The sequence below is a fragment of the Macadamia integrifolia genome, chromosome 14, assembly GCF_013358625.1.
Source record: "Macadamia integrifolia cultivar HAES 741 chromosome 14, SCU_Mint_v3, whole genome shotgun sequence".
Lineage (NCBI taxonomy): Eukaryota > Viridiplantae > Streptophyta > Magnoliopsida > Proteales > Proteaceae > Macadamia > Macadamia integrifolia.
In genome coordinates, this window is record NC_056570.1 from 3,142,153 (window position 1) to 3,151,035 (window position 8,883).

At 38.1% G+C, this 8,883-nt stretch overlaps 1 long non-coding RNA gene across 1 annotated transcript; it reads right to left on the minus strand.

Moving 5' to 3' along the window:
- Window positions 1-2,244: 2,244 nt before the first annotated feature.
- On the minus strand, window positions 2,245-8,357 carry LOC122061383. The gene is made up of 3 exons (XR_006134636.1): window positions 5,445-8,357; window positions 5,241-5,364; window positions 2,245-2,706 (listed from the first exon to the last, which is right to left on the minus strand). It is a non-coding gene; the product is annotated as an uncharacterized LOC122061383 (long non-coding RNA).
- Between the last annotated feature and the right edge of the window lie 526 nt (window positions 8,358-8,883).

An 8,883-nucleotide genomic window follows, 5' to 3' on the forward strand; every position in this document is an offset into this window, starting at 1 on the left:
TTTTTTGTAATAGGAAATGAGTTGGTCATCGAGTGATAATTTTTTTGTGAACACAAAGTTAGAGATCTGCTGGGTTGACCTCTTCTCTAAATCATTAGAATTGACACAGAGCAAAGGTGTCATCTATGATGGGCCAAAGGGTGATGATTTCAAGAGGCTCTTGCGTTCTAAGAACTTTCGAGTAAACCGTCAGGGTAAGGCTATTGTACGCGTCCAAAAACGCGACGATGATGGTGAATTCCTTGAATGTCAATATAATACCTTCATTCTGGAAACAGTGGTACCGTTGGGCCCTTTTGGTTTCCAGAACATACCATTACCAAAGCCGAAAGAGGTGAACGAATTGCAAAGCCTCCTGGAGAATACCAAAGCTGAATCTGCGAAAAAGAATCATGAGCTTCCTGAATGGAAAAGCCTCTTGGAGAATACCAACACTGAATCGGCAAAGAAGAATGATGAGCTTACTAAATTGCAAAGCCTCCTGAAGAATATCAACGCTGAATCGGCAAAGAAAAATGATGAGCTTATTGAATTGTGAAGCCTCCTGGAGAATGCCAAGGCTGAATTGGAAAAGAAGAATGATATGCTTAATGAATTAATGAAACAGAAGATTGATCAAGATTGGAATCGTGAACAGTTTCGACTAGCTATGATTGCGATCAATAACTCAATGAAGAGAGTATTCATTGAATATGGCATTGAACCACCAGCCAATGGAGATCAAGAATCAGTGTTAAGGTTTCTTGAGATGTTACATGATCTACTCCTTCACAAAGAATTCAGTACCACTTTCATAGTAGCCACAAACGTGATACTAGCCTCGATGGCAAGCATATTTGGGAAACGCACTGGCTTAAGCATTGGCATGGAAACAACGAATAGTACTCCAGCTTGTCTCATTAAGAGTCTAAGTACCTTAAGAGACTTTATGGTGGATTCTCACTTCTTTATTGATAGCAGTGTTATAGTGAGGGATTTCCATCTGATGAATGAGGATGACCTCCTAGTTATCTTTCGGGATTCTGCAACAGATGTGGCTGAGCTCAAGAAGAAGGAGATAGGTATGAAACCAATCAATAATATCGACACAAAGTCCATCTTCTACAGGTATTTTAACATTCCAATGGTGGGGATGTTCAAGGGTGTTTTGACAAGAGTTCATGTCACCTTGCTAGATGAGATCATGGTGAAACTTCAAGTCGGCAAACATAATCTTAATAACAAAAGGTTTTGGAATGGGTCAGGTATATTTGAAAAGGAGGAGCCTAATCTTGGATCGCCAGACAATCTAGAAGTTGTCAAATTTTCCCCTACTTGGGTTGTAGGTGACCCGACCGATTTCGTAGGATTTTTCTGCAGGATGAATCAAATCTTCGTTAATGAGAAGGGAACATATATCATGTTTGACTTTATTGCTGGAAAGTTTTCAGGATCACGTGTTTTTCTTGATAGTACGGTTTGCTATTATACTAAGGACAGTGGAATGTTTGATCCTTTCAAGTTGGTGCAATTTGATGTGAATACATCTACAACAAATATCATAAGGCGAGAAGTTTATTTATCTATGTCAACCTCAGGTGTTGGGGATAAATATCCCTCTCGGATGTTGAATAAGGCTCTAGGAAAAGACTGTGCTTTCACATTCAATGACTTTTATTTTATCGGGAAAATAACGAGAGCCTCCGGTACTTTCCATGAGAATGCTCTGGTCAATGTGTTCTTCGAACAAAGCCAACATAAGGAGAATTGTTATGTTAATGCTCTAGCAACAACTTTCTTTGTTTTAAGAACAGAGAGAGCAGCCTCGTGGGGAACCATTGGTGGATCAGCAGCTCCAAAATTTATTTAACAAGGTCCTACAGTTTATTTTATGTTTTATTTTGAAGGTAGCGTGAATTCATTGGTTACACTATTATATTGTATCGTCTCTTCCTAGGAGGTATCAGTTTGAGTGTGGCATTATGCTTTATTGGGTTTCCTATATATAGGGATTATATTGTTGTTATTGTTTATTCCCTTTTTAAGTAAAAGAGTTTTTTACATGACCCTCTCATGGACTTTGGTTCTATTACAAACTCCTCCCTTGTGTTATGGATAATTACATCCGCACCACTAATACCTGACGGTGTTCTTGAACTAAAATATCTAAAGTTTAAACACCTTTTTTATTTTTGCTGAAATCCAAAGTTTAAATACCATTTTTATTCTTCTTCTTTTTTTTTCTAAAAAAAGAGAGCATTAAATATTAAGATAGGGGGAAGAAGATACAAACCGAGGGAAAGACACTCCCCTGTAGTCATCTAACAAAACATGAGAAAGAAAAGAAGGAAGAATGTTGTTCCAGAGAACAAAAAATTGATGATTAACACCAAAGGATGCAAGGGCATCAGCTGCTCAATTCCCTTCCCGATATATAAGGATAAAGGAGACCGATTGAAAATCATTGACAAGTTGAGTGCAGTCACGGATAATGTGCTGAATACGCCAAGGGATACTAGTGATGTAACCCTTTAAGATATTGATAGTAAGAGCACAATCTCCTTCAATAATGATATTGGAGAAACCTTTAGACCTGGCAATTTGAAGGCCCTGCCTAATCGCCAACTCTTCTGCAACATAAGCGAAGTTCAGCCCAATATATTTTGCAAATCAGTGTGATGAAGTTGCCATTAGAATCTCTGAAAATGCCTCCAATTCCCGCAGGTCCTGGAGCCCCCAAACTCGATCCATCAACATTTAGTTTAATAAATCCAGAAGAAGGAGAAGACCAGGAAATAAATATAGGATTGACTGTAATAGTTGTGCGCCGGAAAATAGAGTATACTCATGATAAAGTCGAACTGCTGAAGAAACCAACTGAGAGGGTGCTTGAGATCTGCCTCGAAATGCTTTATCATTGTATGCAATCCAAATACTCCAAATAAGGGAAAAAACTATGGCACAAAGCTGAAGCTTTTGAGACCTAGGAATTCGTTGGTTTAGAAAATGTATTAAAATCTTTTGAATTGAGATAGAAACATGTGGCACTGAAGGGAAACCTGCTGTAGTCCAAATAGTAGTGGCATAAGAACAAGTGCGAAAAAGATGGTCTACTGATATCTCACTAGAGTAAAAGGGACAAATAGGACTCAGATGAAATCCCCAAGATATAAGAAGTCCAGCATGAGGAATCCGATTCAAAAGAAACTTCCAAAGAAAAATCTGTATTTTGGGTGTGATGGGAACATGCCAGATCAATTGCTAGAGTGGATTAGATTCCAAAGAACCAGAACCATAGGAATTAGTCAGCTCAAGACGATTGGCAGAAGAAATAGAGAAATGCCCAGAAGAAGTAGCCGCCCAAACATAAGTATCACCTTGCTCCAAAATCGATAATGGTATAGATAAAACATTAGAGGCAATCGGTTGAGGCCGCCAATAACACACTAAATCCGCTTTCCAAGTAAAGGTATCAAAATCAACAAAATCAGAAACTCTAGAAGGGGGTAGATGTGGAAGAGGATAAGGGGAGGAGCTGATAGGAATTCCCGGGATCCAAGGATCAATAGAGTGTCCATGGCTAGTTCTAATGAAAAGCCCCTTCAACAATAGATCTTTCGCTCTAAAAATTGATTTCCAACCCCATGAAGCTGTTGAAGGACATGAAGCTTGCAATAAATTTCCTGTGGGAAAATACTTGGATTTCATCAGTTGACACCATAAGGATTTTGGCAGAAACAAAAGCTCCCAAGCTTTTATGCAGAGGAGAGCTTTATTCATCGCTGTGCTCAGTTTAACGTTAAGTCCTCCAGATTTTTTTGATTTACAAATTGTAGACTTGGCAACAGTGGGAACAAGATTCTTATCCCCATTCGACCAGAAGAAGGATTTACAAGCCTTGTCTATCGCCTTGAGAGTGCTCATAGGAAGTTGAAAGCAAGACATGTGGTATTGAGGGAGAGTGGAAAGAGTGGAATTAATAAGAGTGAGTCTTCCTGCTGAGCTTAAGAATTTAGATTTCCATGATCGATTGTTAACTCTATCAAGTAGAGCTTGACAATCTTCCTTTGATATTTTACCCGCTTTGAATGGCAGACCCAAATAGGTGTCTCTGGTATTTGAGTTGTGAATCCCAAATCTCTCAAGCAAAAGGCATTTGATAGAAGAATTGACATTGGGACTAAAATGCACCTTGGTTTTATGCAAATTAAGGCTTTGACCAGAAGAACAACAATATTCCTCTAAAATAGTCTGCAAAGCTCATGCCTCTTGAATTGTTGCTCTTCCAAAGAGAAGCAAGTCATTAGCAAAAGCAAGGTGGGATATAACTTCACTATTGCGGGAGATGCGAATTCCATGAATATTTTTGGTTCTGAGATGCATGGCCATATGAGAAGAGAGGACTTCAGCACATAGAACAAAGATATATGACGATAACGGTTCCCCTTGTCTCAATCCTCTTGAAGGGCTGAAAGCGGGAAGTGGAGAACCATTAAGCAGGATGGAAAATTGAGGAGAAGAGATACAAAACATGACTCAATCCACCCAAGAAGAATCGAAACCATAACTGAGAAGAGCAAATTTAACAAAATCCCATTCCATCCTATCATAAGCTCGGCTCATAACCAATTTAACCGTCATAAAACCAAACTTTCCTTTCCTTTTTTTATGAATAGTATGCATGAGTTCATGAGCAATAAGGACATTGTCTTGAATATGACGACCTTTGATAAATCCATTTTGATTGAAGGAAATCAGCTTATGGAGGAGAGGCTTTAACCGAAGAACAAAGATTTTGGAGATGATCTTGTAAACAAAGTTACAGAGGCTGATAGGGCGGAATTCCCCAATACTTGAAGGACAGTCAACTTTAGATTTCTACTAAAAAACCATTGATAAAAAAAGATTGGATAACAGATGTAACACTTTCACCCACTATATGCCAGGCTTTGAGAAAGAAAGCACCCGAGAAACCATCAGGCCCTGGGGCTTTGGAAGGGTTCATAGATTTGAGAACAGAAAGAATTTCTGTAGAAGTTACTGGAGCAAGGAGAGATCAATTATCCAAGTCTGTGACTCTATTACGGACAGGATTGAAATAATCCACATTAATGGTCCTTGGAGTAGTGCAATATAACTGGAAGTAGTGCTGTTGAAAGGCTGCAGCTATATCGCTTCTTTCGATTAAAGTAAGACCTTGATGATTAATAGAAGAAATGAAATTGTGTGCTCTGCGAGTAACAGTGGTAAGATGAAAATACCTCGTGCAGGCATCACCTTGTCGGACCCAATTAATCCGAGCCTTCTGCTCCCATAGCCATTCTTCTTGAGTAATAGAACGCTTCAATTCTGCTAGAAGCCTACTTTCCTCAGAAAACCATAACTCTGAACGATTGGAAGAAGCCACAACATATAGAGTTCAGATCAGATTTGAGTTGAGAAATGAGATTCTGTAAGTTACTCACTGTGTATTTGTTCCAATCCTTCAATTTCTGACCCAAATGTGATAATTTATTGCATAAAATGGTTGACAGAGAACCAGAACATGGTGTGATGACTTCCTTCTTCTATGATGCTGTCGCAGGAACTAAGATTCTGCTTCAACTTGAGTGTTGAAATACAAAGCAAAAGTTCAGTATATGATGGGCCAAATGGTTAAGCTGGACCACAAAAATTGACAAGTGAGTAATTCAAATAACAACATCTCCAGACAACAGTGAAGAGGGTCAAATCAGTTTTCACATAGCAGATAAGCATTGCCTGTGGACAGGAGCCACATACAAGGCCCCTGAAGCTATTTTTCTGGAAACCCCAAAGATTTAGAAGAAATTTCCGTGTGAACTTTGTGCAATCCATTTTATTTGCTTCCATCTATTTTTTGAGTAATAAGGGATTGAGGCTTATCTGATGCAAAATCAAGGTTAAAGGAGTACTAGTAAAGGAAAGAGAATAAAACTGATTCTAAAAACTGACTGTGGCATCACAGCCAGCATAAACAGCATGAATGCCAATATGACAACCACCAAGGGCATGTATGATAATGTTTCCATTATGCAGAATTGTTTCTGAATCAGAAGTGTTTTTTGTTTTTTGTTCTCTGGGAGTACTTCTACAAGATATAAACGTGTTTGGTAACATTGTGTAAACAATTCTGTCTTTTCTCTCTCCCATCTCGCCATCACTCACCACTTCTCTGTTCTCTCCCATTCTCCCTTCCCTAATCGATAACGCTTACATAGACCTTCAAGTACACAACCTGATAGGAACGGCATACAAACTTGCCTGATGCTTCAGTTACATTCTCAAAGCAATTGTCAATGCAATATCTGTGATTGGCCACCAGCCCCAATGGCAATGCTAATAGGTTTGATCAGCCATCACCTTTTGCAACGATTATCGCCTTTCGGAGGAAGTTTTTCAAAGCTGTTAATAGTAACAAGTAACAACCCGGGCATTTTTCAGTAGTAGAATAAGAGAGAAGGAAAGAGAGAGAAATAAGAAGCAAGCAAAAGAAATTTAATAGCAAGGAGAGGTCGTTAATTGTTTGGGTTGTGACTCGTGACAAATGTCAAAGAAATACAGGCTCGATACTGGTGCCATTGACAACTCAGGAATAGTAAACTACTTCTGTGTTGATGAGGTGAAGGCTCTGTGGTGGGAAGTCGAGGACATGGATGTGACTATTACCCAGAATCCCAAATTTCAATATGGTGGCCACTATGAGGCACACACAGAGTCTCGAACTCAAAGATGGGTGGGGGCAAGGATTAAAGTATCGGCATCAATCACTATATCGGTCATCGTATTGGTTAGGTAACTTTAAGATAAGTATCGGAGCGTATCATATGATATCCGAGAAACGCTAAAAAGGACAAGATACACATTTTTATACATTTTTTATTAAAAAAATAGTATAAAAAAGCAATATATAACATGTATCATACATAAAAACTAAAATGGAAAACACCATATTGAGAGACAAGTGCATTCAATTGAAATTGTTATAAATGATGTGGTTTCTTACATGTAGTAATAGTTTGTTGTCGACTTTCTAAGAAATTTTAAAATATATGAACAAATTGACGCAATAATTCATGTTTGATGCAATGTTTTAGTTTATTTTACTTATATCTACTCAAACATAGCAAAAAAAGAAGTAAAACAAACTTAATTGTTTGATCTTACCATCCAGCTACTTACAAAAAATACGACTAGAACACTGAAAAAGGGATTGCAATAACTGGATCAATTTCTAATCATTTATACTAATGTTGTAGATGTACCACTTGTAAAATTGTGCCACATGCTCACAGGGCCAAGATCACATTAAACTTAATTATTTGACCTTGCCATCCAGCTGAAGTTGAAGTGTTTCCTAGGAAGGGTACCATATGCACAACGAGAGAGACAGAGAAGAGAGAGAAGCACCTCCAACTACTTTCTTTTAAGAGGAGATCAAAATTCAACAGAGAGATCATACCAAGGGTGCATCTCGGAATATTTTTTGTTAAGAAACACATAAAATAGTCAGGTAAAAATAATGGTAGAAGTGCTAGGAAAGACAATGGTGAAAGATATAATAGATATGCTACCATGCTGGAAAATTTCTGGTTAGTCAAGGAATATAGATGCTTCCTACACTTGCTCCAAGTCCCTGACTAGATAGTTCCCATATGTGCTCTATGCATTTTCTTGTGCATCACGTGACAAACTCAAAAACTTGAGCAATCATGACATGAGATACAACGTTCAATTTCATGGAAGGATCAACATGCTAAGCTTATTGTAAGGGCAAATAACATTAAATGGAAATGATGACACTAGTTGTCGTCATGATTTTTATAGAAATTAAGAATTAAATGGAATGGAGAAATCAAACGGAAGATACTTACCTGGCTGCAAGGACTCGACAAATGTAAATTGCAGCAGATGATCAACATGAGGATGCCATAATTTATGACAAGGAGATATGAAAAAATGGTAAATCAAAATTGTGAAATCTGTTGGGTAGTGCAGTTGCGCTTCAAATTTTTGAAACTTAAGTATTGCCAACGAGAAGAAACAAACTCTATTTCGAAATTAAAATAGGTTTTGTAAATACGTATCTCAAGTATCAATGAGTATTGATGAGTATTGGCGAGTATCAATGAGCATCAGTGAGTATTGTTAAGTATTGGATCGATACGGTTCGATATGAACTGATACACATGTAATTCAATTGTTCGGGGCTCAATCGTACATCATTAACCAGAGCATCGATACATATCAATGAAAATCTGAGAGTATCGTATGATATTCATCAGCACTCAAAAAAATTATTAAAAATATATGTATTGTATTGATACCGACCTGATACGCACCGATTGATGCAGATACGGCTGCCCTTTCTTGGTTGGACCAACATGACCAGCTTTGGAAGCCAAGAGCCAAGAAGAACCGGTCCAGCCCAGGGTTTTGGTCCAACAAGGGTTGGAAATAAAATTAGTAGTTTACTTAGTATTTTATTTCATGCTTTTAGTTTCCAAACTTGAACGTAGGGGTAGGATTTATTTCTTTGCTTTGGTTTCCTTTTATAGTTGTTTCCTAATTTAGGCTAGTTTCCATTCCAGTTAAGTTTCTAATTTCATGTTCCTATTTTCCTATATATTGGTTGTAATCGACTGAAGATTTAGAGAGCAATTTGATTATTAAATGAATGTGTGAGTGCGATCCTCCTTTTCCCCATCTCTACTCTGATTTCCCCTCCCTTCCCTAAGGGTTCTCCATCAACTTGGTATCAGAGCCGAAGGATCCTCTCCTTCGTTCTCCCTCCTTGTTCCATTCCTTTCCCTTCCCATCAACCTGCTCTTTCCTTCCCATCTTCTCCCTATTCTCTCTTCCGGTTTCTGTCGAGACAGAGAACAA